The sequence below is a fragment of the Podarcis gaigeae genome (genome assembly GCF_964106915.1).
Source record: "Podarcis gaigeae genome assembly, chromosome: Z".
NCBI lineage: Eukaryota > Metazoa > Chordata > Lepidosauria > Squamata > Lacertidae > Podarcis > Podarcis gaigeae.
In genome coordinates this window covers 8,109,596-8,118,161 of record NC_139691.1, presented here as the reverse complement: position 1 = coordinate 8,118,161, position 8,566 = coordinate 8,109,596, and the positions used below count along the sequence as shown (strand labels likewise).

General features: G+C 45.3%; 1 long non-coding RNA gene across 2 annotated transcripts; it reads left to right on the top strand.

Annotated features, from left to right (window-relative positions):
• The first annotated feature begins 768 nt into the window (after positions 1 to 768).
• On the top strand, positions 769 to 5,264 carry LOC310836119. 2 transcript variants are annotated; one of them, XR_014559866.1, is made up of 3 exons: positions 769 to 1,238; positions 2,222 to 2,299; positions 5,201 to 5,264. It is a non-coding gene; the product is annotated as an uncharacterized lncRNA (long non-coding RNA). The 2 variants fall into 2 exon arrangements; XR_014559867.1 differs by lacking the exon at positions 5,201 to 5,264 and adding an exon at positions 3,506 to 3,553.
• Positions 5,265 to 8,566: the final 3,302 nt, after the last annotated feature.

Sequence of the window (8,566 nt, the reverse complement as noted above, 5' to 3'; positions counted from 1 at the left end):
TTTTTATTACAATTCTCTCTTATTCTTCTTGTCAATACATCTAATACCAATATAAACAACAATTGCGATAATGGACAACCTTGTATTGCACCTTTCGAAATTGAACACTTTTGAATAAGATTATCATTTACTATAACATTTGCAAATTGTGCCAAATATATTGCCTTAATTCCTTTACTCAAATTCTCTCTAAACCCCATTACCTCTATTAATTTCCCCATACACTGTCAGCTTGCGCATGGGTGCACAAAACAATGGGCTATATATCCAGTGCCCCATGCACATAGTTTCACTGACACATTTCCTCCCCACCCCCAGTGTCTCTGCCAAAATCTGTTCTGGGATGCCTCCAACCCTCCAGAATTCCATTATATTTATTTATATATTTGCAAACTATACTTTCACATGAAATATCACAAGGCAGTATACAGTCTAAAAACACACTGTTACAAGAAGTACACCAAACACACCAATACGAAATGGTTATCAAATAATCCCAGGTTTGAAAGGCCTGTCTGAAAAATATCATTTTAAGAAGATGACTGAGAAGAAGCAGGGATAGGCTCCGGCTGAACCTCTGTTGGCTAGGAGTTCCACAGGGCAGTGGCGTAGCGTGGGTTGTCAGCACCCAGGGCAAGGCAAGTAATTTGCGCCCCCTAACCCGTGGATTTGCGCCCCCTAACCCTCAGATGTTGCGCCCGGTGCGGCCGGCCCCCCCTGCACCCCCACGCTACGCCACTGCCACAGGGCCAGCCATGCAAAAGCCTTGGGTTCTGGTACACGCCATCTGCACCTCAGGGGGCATGGGGGACACCAACTAAAGTGCCCCATTGGAAGACCTCCATCTGTTACATCAGCAGAGCTGCAGTGTTTATAGTGACATAGAATTTATAGGGGTACTTGCCAGCCCCCCACATCCTCTAGTTGCCCACCTAGAAGCAATCAGAACCTGAGTAATAGATTTTGACTCCTCTCCACTTTGTCAGTTTGCCAGTCTAATAACTGTTATCCCCCAAGATTCTGGCAGAAGAAGACAGCTTCCCGACACAGATTTAACATTCAACTCACTTCAGTAAGATCTCTTATTTCTTAGGACTTCATTACATTTACAAAATACTTTACTTATTCATTTACTGGTTCACTGTGAATCAGCGTCATCTGGCATTACAACAGCACTACAATGAAGTCATAAAACACAAAGCGTATGCAGGCTCTTTTCAGGATCATACATTTCTCAGGTGGGTGGGCCTCCTTTGTTGCTTCCTTGGAAAAGCAGAAGACACATGCCATGATACTTGTCGGTGGAGCTATATCAGGGGGAGGGAGCAGGAGTTGCCAATTTTTTGAGGCCATTGGGAACATTTGGAATGTTGTGGAAGTGCTGTGGGTGCCAGTCACAAAGTGGCTGCTCTCGGGTACATAATATAACACGGAATGACTGCCACATCTAAAAGGGGGTTTGAAAAAAGAGTGTAAACAATGTTCTTCACCCTCACCAGCTATTCTTATCTACATTTCCAACTGTCAGGGGAGTCTTACCCACAGACGATAGTGGCACGGGGTGCCAGGGCGCCAAGTTCTGGAGGGTGCCAGGGAATAGGCAGAGGCTGGACGCAGCACCTCCCGGCATCAGCTCACCGCCCTTGCCCACCTTCGCCATGCCACGCCAAAGCAGCGCTGCACCAAGAGCCTCTGTCTGCCATTGCCACCACGGCACAAAGTGGCCAGCTGAGCTGGGAGGAGCTGCGTCCAGCCTCTGCCTCTTCCCTGCTGGAGGAGCCACCCTCCAGCCACTGCCTGGCTCCTCCAGCCCCACCGGCAGCACCGTCCTCCCTAGAACACTCTGGGAAATGTGTGTGTGTGTATGTGTGTGTGTGTGTGCCGGAGGGAGCTTTGCACCACGATATCGGATATGGTTAAGACGGCCCTGCCAACTGCTACACTTTGTCAGAGAGAGACTCACTTTGCACCTCCCCTGTTTTGAATAAGTAGAGAAGTAAGTGTCCAAACCTGACACATGGAGAAATGTGCACACTTTTTCTTTATATTACAATGACTGGTTCTTTATTTTCTGATTCATTTTCCAATGCTTTATTAGAAGGAACATCTGGTGGGTTTTTTCCTTGCCCTTTTAAAATAACCAAATAAATAAATAAATAAACAAAATATTATTAAAGATTTTCTTGGTTTACAAAAGTACATGCATTGTCTCTTTTTTAAGATGTGTGTTTAATTTAGGAGTGGCTGAGACAATGGAAGCAAGAATTGAGCCAGAAGAATGAACTGCTTCTCAGCCCAGGTGGGTTTTTGTCTGAGACCTTTCTCAGGTGCCAAAGGAGATATTGGTTGGCACATTGGCACATGTGCAGATGCCACATTGGTGACCTAGTTCATAACTACTAGTGATCTAAAATTCTCCAAGTGTTGTTGCTCTCCATGCTGTGAATGGCATCAATGCCTGGCATCCTTTGGCAGATGCCAAGACTGTTCCCTGCCCATATTGTGGCTTTGCCATGGATAGCTGGATGGATTTAACAGTGTAATGCCCTGACCTAGCATCACTTAGAGAGATTCTGGGGAGTGAACACATGGCTTGACATAACTGCCTAATGGTACTCATGAATGTAGGGTTGCCATATCTTGAAGAGCAAAAAAGAGGACAGCCTGAGCCAGGGAAAGAGGCATGTAGGCATGGGCATGCAGACCCACCACAGTTGTATCCATGTGCCTCTTTCCTTGATTCAGGCTAGCAGTGGTCAAAGCATACAGAGCACCCACGCCCATGCACCTCTTTCCTTCCTTGGGCTGGCAGCGGCTGGGGCTTGTGGAGCGGCCCAAGCCCAAGCCCAAAAGAAATGCCCAAAACCTGCACATTTCCAGAAGCAAGGTCAGGTAGGTCTCAGACCTTTGTAGGAAACACAAATTCTGACTCTCCTTCTTGCCAGATCCCTCTGGGTAATCCAACCAAACCCATAGCGATCTGTGTCTATATATAGTCGGTACAGGGAGCAGTAAACTTGGGGGTGCAGGGGGCTTTATTTGTAATTCAATGGACCAGTGGGTTTCTCCCATTCCTTTCCTTGATTATTCTTCTGGGGTTCCTCTCCTCTTAAATTCCAGTTCAGATAGGAGAATTTCTAAGATTAATTCCAGACTTGGCACATGCACAGTTTGCCATTCCACTGCATCATTCCCTCCTCATTTACATACACCTACATTACTAGTTTGCTGAATAAAAAACACACACACAGGTAATCATTCATCAAAATTCATTTTGTACAGTGTTTTAGTACAGGAGTGGATAGCCTGTCACCTTCAAGATGTTGCTAGATGTTGGTCTTCATCTCTGACCATTAATCATACTGGTTGGGGATGATGGGAGCTGGAGTCCAGCAGCTGGACAGCCACAAGTTCCCCATTCCTGTTTTACTGATTCACATACTGAATAAAAAAATGTGTGCAAATGTTATTGATGCACATACCATCATGTTGCTTGATTTGGTAGGGGACATGTTTCATCAGTTGATGCAAGAAGATTGATACAGTAGTGGAGCAGTGTGTGAAATAAACCAGCACAAATGAACTGAAAGATGCAGAAAATTGGTCTCACATCAACATTATTTGACTACAGGTACCATCAGCCTAAACCAGCATTGTCACTGGTCAGGAACTGTGGGACTTATAGTCCAGCAACATCAGGAGAACCACCAGTTCCCCAATGCAGCTGTACCAAATTTGTAGTTTTTTTTAAAAAAAAAAATGAAATGGAGGTTTGCTTAATGCATCATTTCCACTTTGGAAACAAGTCTAGGTAATACAAAACTCCACAACATCAGGAGAAACTGGGATCATTTTGGAAACATCCCTATCTATTTTAATCTTTGTGGTCTGCTCTTTGGAGAGCTTTCCACTAACCTATCACAATGTGTTAAGAACAGAGAGTATTGCAGAAAATTCATTTCTTGGATCTCTGGCCACTAGAGATTATTACAAATTTAATGGATGGCACTTAAGTGTTTAACAGTTGTACACTGTGCCCTTCATAAGCACAGAAACAGACTGTTCTTTTTCAACAGACAAGAATCTTGTCTCTTTCTCCCCATCTCCACACCCTCCATTAGCTTCCAAGGTTCTGGGGAAGGTCAAACCATTACATCACCAATTGCACCTCAGTAGACATGATATGATCCCCAAACTCCAGACCTGGTTTAAAACAGAAAGCCATGCCAATAGGCATCCTTTAGGAAAAAAATATAAGAGCTGGGAAAAGGAGAAAGAGAGGAACACGTGTTCTCCAACTGTTTGGTTTCTATAGTTGCTCTTTTGTTACTATCTCCTCTCCTCCTCTTATATATAGCCAGTGCTGGTGCAGTAGTGACCTTGGGCTAGTGACTGCCTCCCAGATTGACCTACTTCATAGGGTTGTTGTGGGGATTGAATAAGATGGGGGGGGGGGAGAGAGAGAGAAAAAACAGTGTATGCTACCTTGAGATCCTCAGAGAGGAAAGCTGGGCTATTAATGCAATAAGTAATTATTATATATCTAATTGTCAACTATCCTGTTTCACCAACATACAGGTCTGTACTTATGCACAAATTAAATAAGCTTCAGTTTAGAACCTCGGATTGTGATGGGGCTCTAAATAAAAAAGATAAAATACTAATTTTCAATATTTACATAAATGCTTTAAAATAAGGGGAAATAAAGACCCTAAACCAAACATTATCATTCTGGTATCACAAAAATGTATTAAGTGCTAAAGGATTATTTGATAGCTCGGTCCATTTACTGAATCACTTTGGCACAAACTGCTGGAAATCATATGCCAATTTTGAAAAAAAGTAAAAATAATATACAAGTTTACCACCCCGTTTCCACCACTCTCACCTCCCACCTCTCTTCTCCTTCAATCCTATTCTTTTTTTAAAAAAGAAATATTTATTGAAGTTTTACAAAAACATAAGTACAAAAATACATGAAAAAAGAAGAAATAAAAATAAAAATACCACATACAAAGGGCAAAAGGAAAATAAGAAAAAATTAAAACAATTCCGTTTTTCATAACTTTAAACTCATTTGCTTGTTTCTTTGACCTCCTCACACTCCCCTTCTTGTATTCCCATTTACATAATCAAATCAGCAAATCCTTACCCTCTTTCATTTATCTTAACTCTATATCAACCTTCAATCCTATTCTAGATACAACATTGTCTTACACTGAACATAACTAAGAGATTCTATGATCTGAAAAAAAAGAAAAAAGATGTTGGAATGGAACAATGACTTGGAAGAACCACCACCATATAATATTCATTGCTGTCATCCAGCTATCTACTGGAAACACAACCTTAGTAATTCAGGAGACCCATAGGAAATGAAGTCCCAGCTAGGGAAGAAATAATCTCAGTTTTGATTTCTCTCACTTTCTCTTTGTGAAGGGATCTCATTCCTCCAAGTTGGTAGGCCCACCACCTGCCTCCTTGATCCATGCCCTTGATCCTTGATCCATGCACTGGCTGATTAGGGAGTGTCCAGATGTTGTGCGGACCCCCCTGGTTGAAATTATCAATTTGTCCCTTGACACGGGGACATTCCCAGGGGAATTGAAGGAAGCAGTGGTGTGTCCACTCTTAAAAAAAACTTCATTAGATCCCTTAGACCTATCCAATTACTGCCCAGTTTCAAATCTTCCATACCTGGGTAAGGTAATTGAGAGAGCGGTTGCTGAACAGCTTGGTAGGTTTCTGGAGGAAACATCGGCATTAGATCCATTTCAGTCTGGTTTCCGTCCTGGTTTTGGGACGGAGACGGTTCTGGTTGCCCTAACAGATGATCTCCGTAGACAACTGGATCGAGGCGGGTCAGGACTGCTGATCCTTTTAGATTTGTCAGCAGCCTTTGACATGGTCGATCATGATCTTCTGGACCACCGCCTTGCAGACGTGGGGATACAGGGCATAGCCCGTAACTGGTTGTGCTCTTTTATCTCTGGTCGGGGACAGAGGGTGGCACTAGGGAGGGAAATGTCGTCGCACCACTCCTTGGTGTGTGGAGTGCCGCAGGGCACAATTCTCTCCCCGATGCTTTTTAACATCTTTATGCGCCCCCTTGCCCAGATTATCCGGAGCTTTGGGCTGGGCTGTCACCAATATGCTGATGACACTCAGCTCTATCTGCTGATGGATGGCCACACTGACTCGGCCCCGAACACACTGACCAGATGCTTGGAAGCTGTGGCTGGATGATTTCGTGGGAGCCGATTGAAACTAAATCCTTCAAAGACAGAGGTCCTATGGCTAGGTCGGGATGGCATGGGGATGAGGGACCAACTCCCTTCTCTTGCGGGGGCCCAATTAGTGCCATTGCCTTCCGTTAAGAGTTTGGGTGTAATCCTTGACGCCTTCCTTTCCATGGAGGCGCAAGTTACAGCAACAGCCAAGGCGACATTTTTCCACCTTCGCTGCATCAAGCAGTTGGTCCCTTACCTTTCCCGCCCCGACCTGGCCACAGTGATCCATGCGACGGTCATCTCCAGGCTTGACTACTGTAATTCGCTCTATGCGGGGCTGCCCTTGAAGCTGTCCCAGAAACTCCAGTGGGTACAGAATGCTGCAGCGAGGCTCCTCACGGGGTCTCTGCCATGGGAGCATATTCACCCAGTGCTTTTCAAGCTGCACTGGCTCCCGGTGGAGTACAGGGTCAGATTTAAGGTGCTGCTTTTGACCTTTAAAGCCCTTCATGGCCTAGGACCCTCATACCTACGGGACCGCCTCTCCTGGTATGCCCCACGGAGAGCCTCAAGGTCCATAAATAACAACACCCTAGTGGTCCCAGGCCCTAAAGAAGTTAGATTGGCTTCAACCAGAGCCAGGGCCTTTTCAACTCTGGCTCCGGCCTGGTGGAACGCTCTGCCTCATGAGACCAGGACCCTGCAGGATCTGATTTCTTTCTGCAGGGCCTGTAAGACAGAGTTGTTCCACCTGGCCTTTGGCTTGGAGCCAATTTGATTCCCTCCCTCTCTCTCTCTTTTCCCCCCCTTTCTTTTCCTTCTCCTCCTGCGATGAGGCTACATTTTAATATTTTAATGTTCCATTATTTTAATGTATTTTATTTTTGTTTTTAAGTTGTAACCATTCATCTTGTTTTTATTATTGCTTGTAAGCCGCTCTGAGCCCGGCCTTGGCTGGGGAGGGCGGGGTATAAATAAAAAATTATTATTATTATTATTATTATTATTATTATTATTATTATTATTAGTTGGCATGGCCAATCTGTGTATGCCCCCCCAGCTTGCCCGACACACTGCAAAGACATTAGGGGAGAAGAGGAGCTGTTAAGGGATGCCACACATCAGGAGGATACAAAGAGTGTCCTGCTTAAAAAATTGTGTGTGGGAGTGCCTGGGTTTGGGCCCCAATGAAAAATCCCCCCTCCCATGAGGGTTGAACCAGTTAAAATTCTATACATGGGATATAAAATAAATGTGTGGTCTCTTTCTAATGTTAATAATAAATATGATACTATTCATATCTGCTCAGAATATTTAGATCCCAATGACATATCAGTAATGCCCGCTCATGGGGTTCCAGTGGTGGGTGAGGTTAGTGGACCGGTGTGCAGCCTTGCCATCTTCCCGAAGCCATGCCGTTCAGTGGCCATTGCTTCTTCCCCTTTGGTTGTCGCAGAGACCTCATGAATGTGAGTGCTGTGGTGGTGCACATCCCTGTGCTAAATATTTTCATGCCACAACCTCTTTTCGTAGCTTCTGGAACTCAGGACTCACCTGAGGAGAGAAGAAGTTTAGAGTGGCTGCTGGTATTTTCTAGTCAGCAAAAGGATCTGCTCAAAAACAACACACTTTTCTCCCTAGCCCCCTCCCCGGTCTCTCTTGCAGCTATGTTACCTCTCTTCTGCGTATACCCCAACAGGAAGGCAGTGAAATACCTGGAGGAGAGATTTCGTGAAGGCTTTCATATCCCAGCGGAAGATACTCTGATTATAACTAACCCACCAAATCAGAAGTCAGTGAGGGAAATGCTACACATCACTCAGAAAAAGATTGAAAAGGATTGCGACTTTGGCAGGGTCACAGATCTGTTTCCAAATCCGCCTTTTAACAAATTTATAGCGTCACTCCTCAAGATTATTCCCCAAAAGGTCCTGGGTGAATTCTGCATGATTCAAAACTTACCATATTTTTCGCCCCATAGGATGCACCGCCCTATAGGACGCACCTAGTTTTTTTTGGGGGGGGGGGAAATAAAGAAAAAAAATTGCCCCCCAGGCAAGGGGGTGGCATGGGGGAAGCCCAAGCTTCCCCCGACCCCAGCCCCCAGAACAGCCTGCTATCCGCAAGCCTAGGGAGCCACGCCGGTCTCCCCAGGCTTGCGGACAGCTGTGCGAAGCCCGGGCGCGCTCTTCAGTGCGCCCGAGGCTTCGGAATGCAGGCAGCTCTGCGCAACCTTCCCAAAAGAGGGCCTGCAGGTGCACTCTGATGCCTCCGCTCGCTGCAGCTTTGGGGTCTACTTCAGGGGCCACTAGTGTGCCCATCCATGGCAAGCGTTG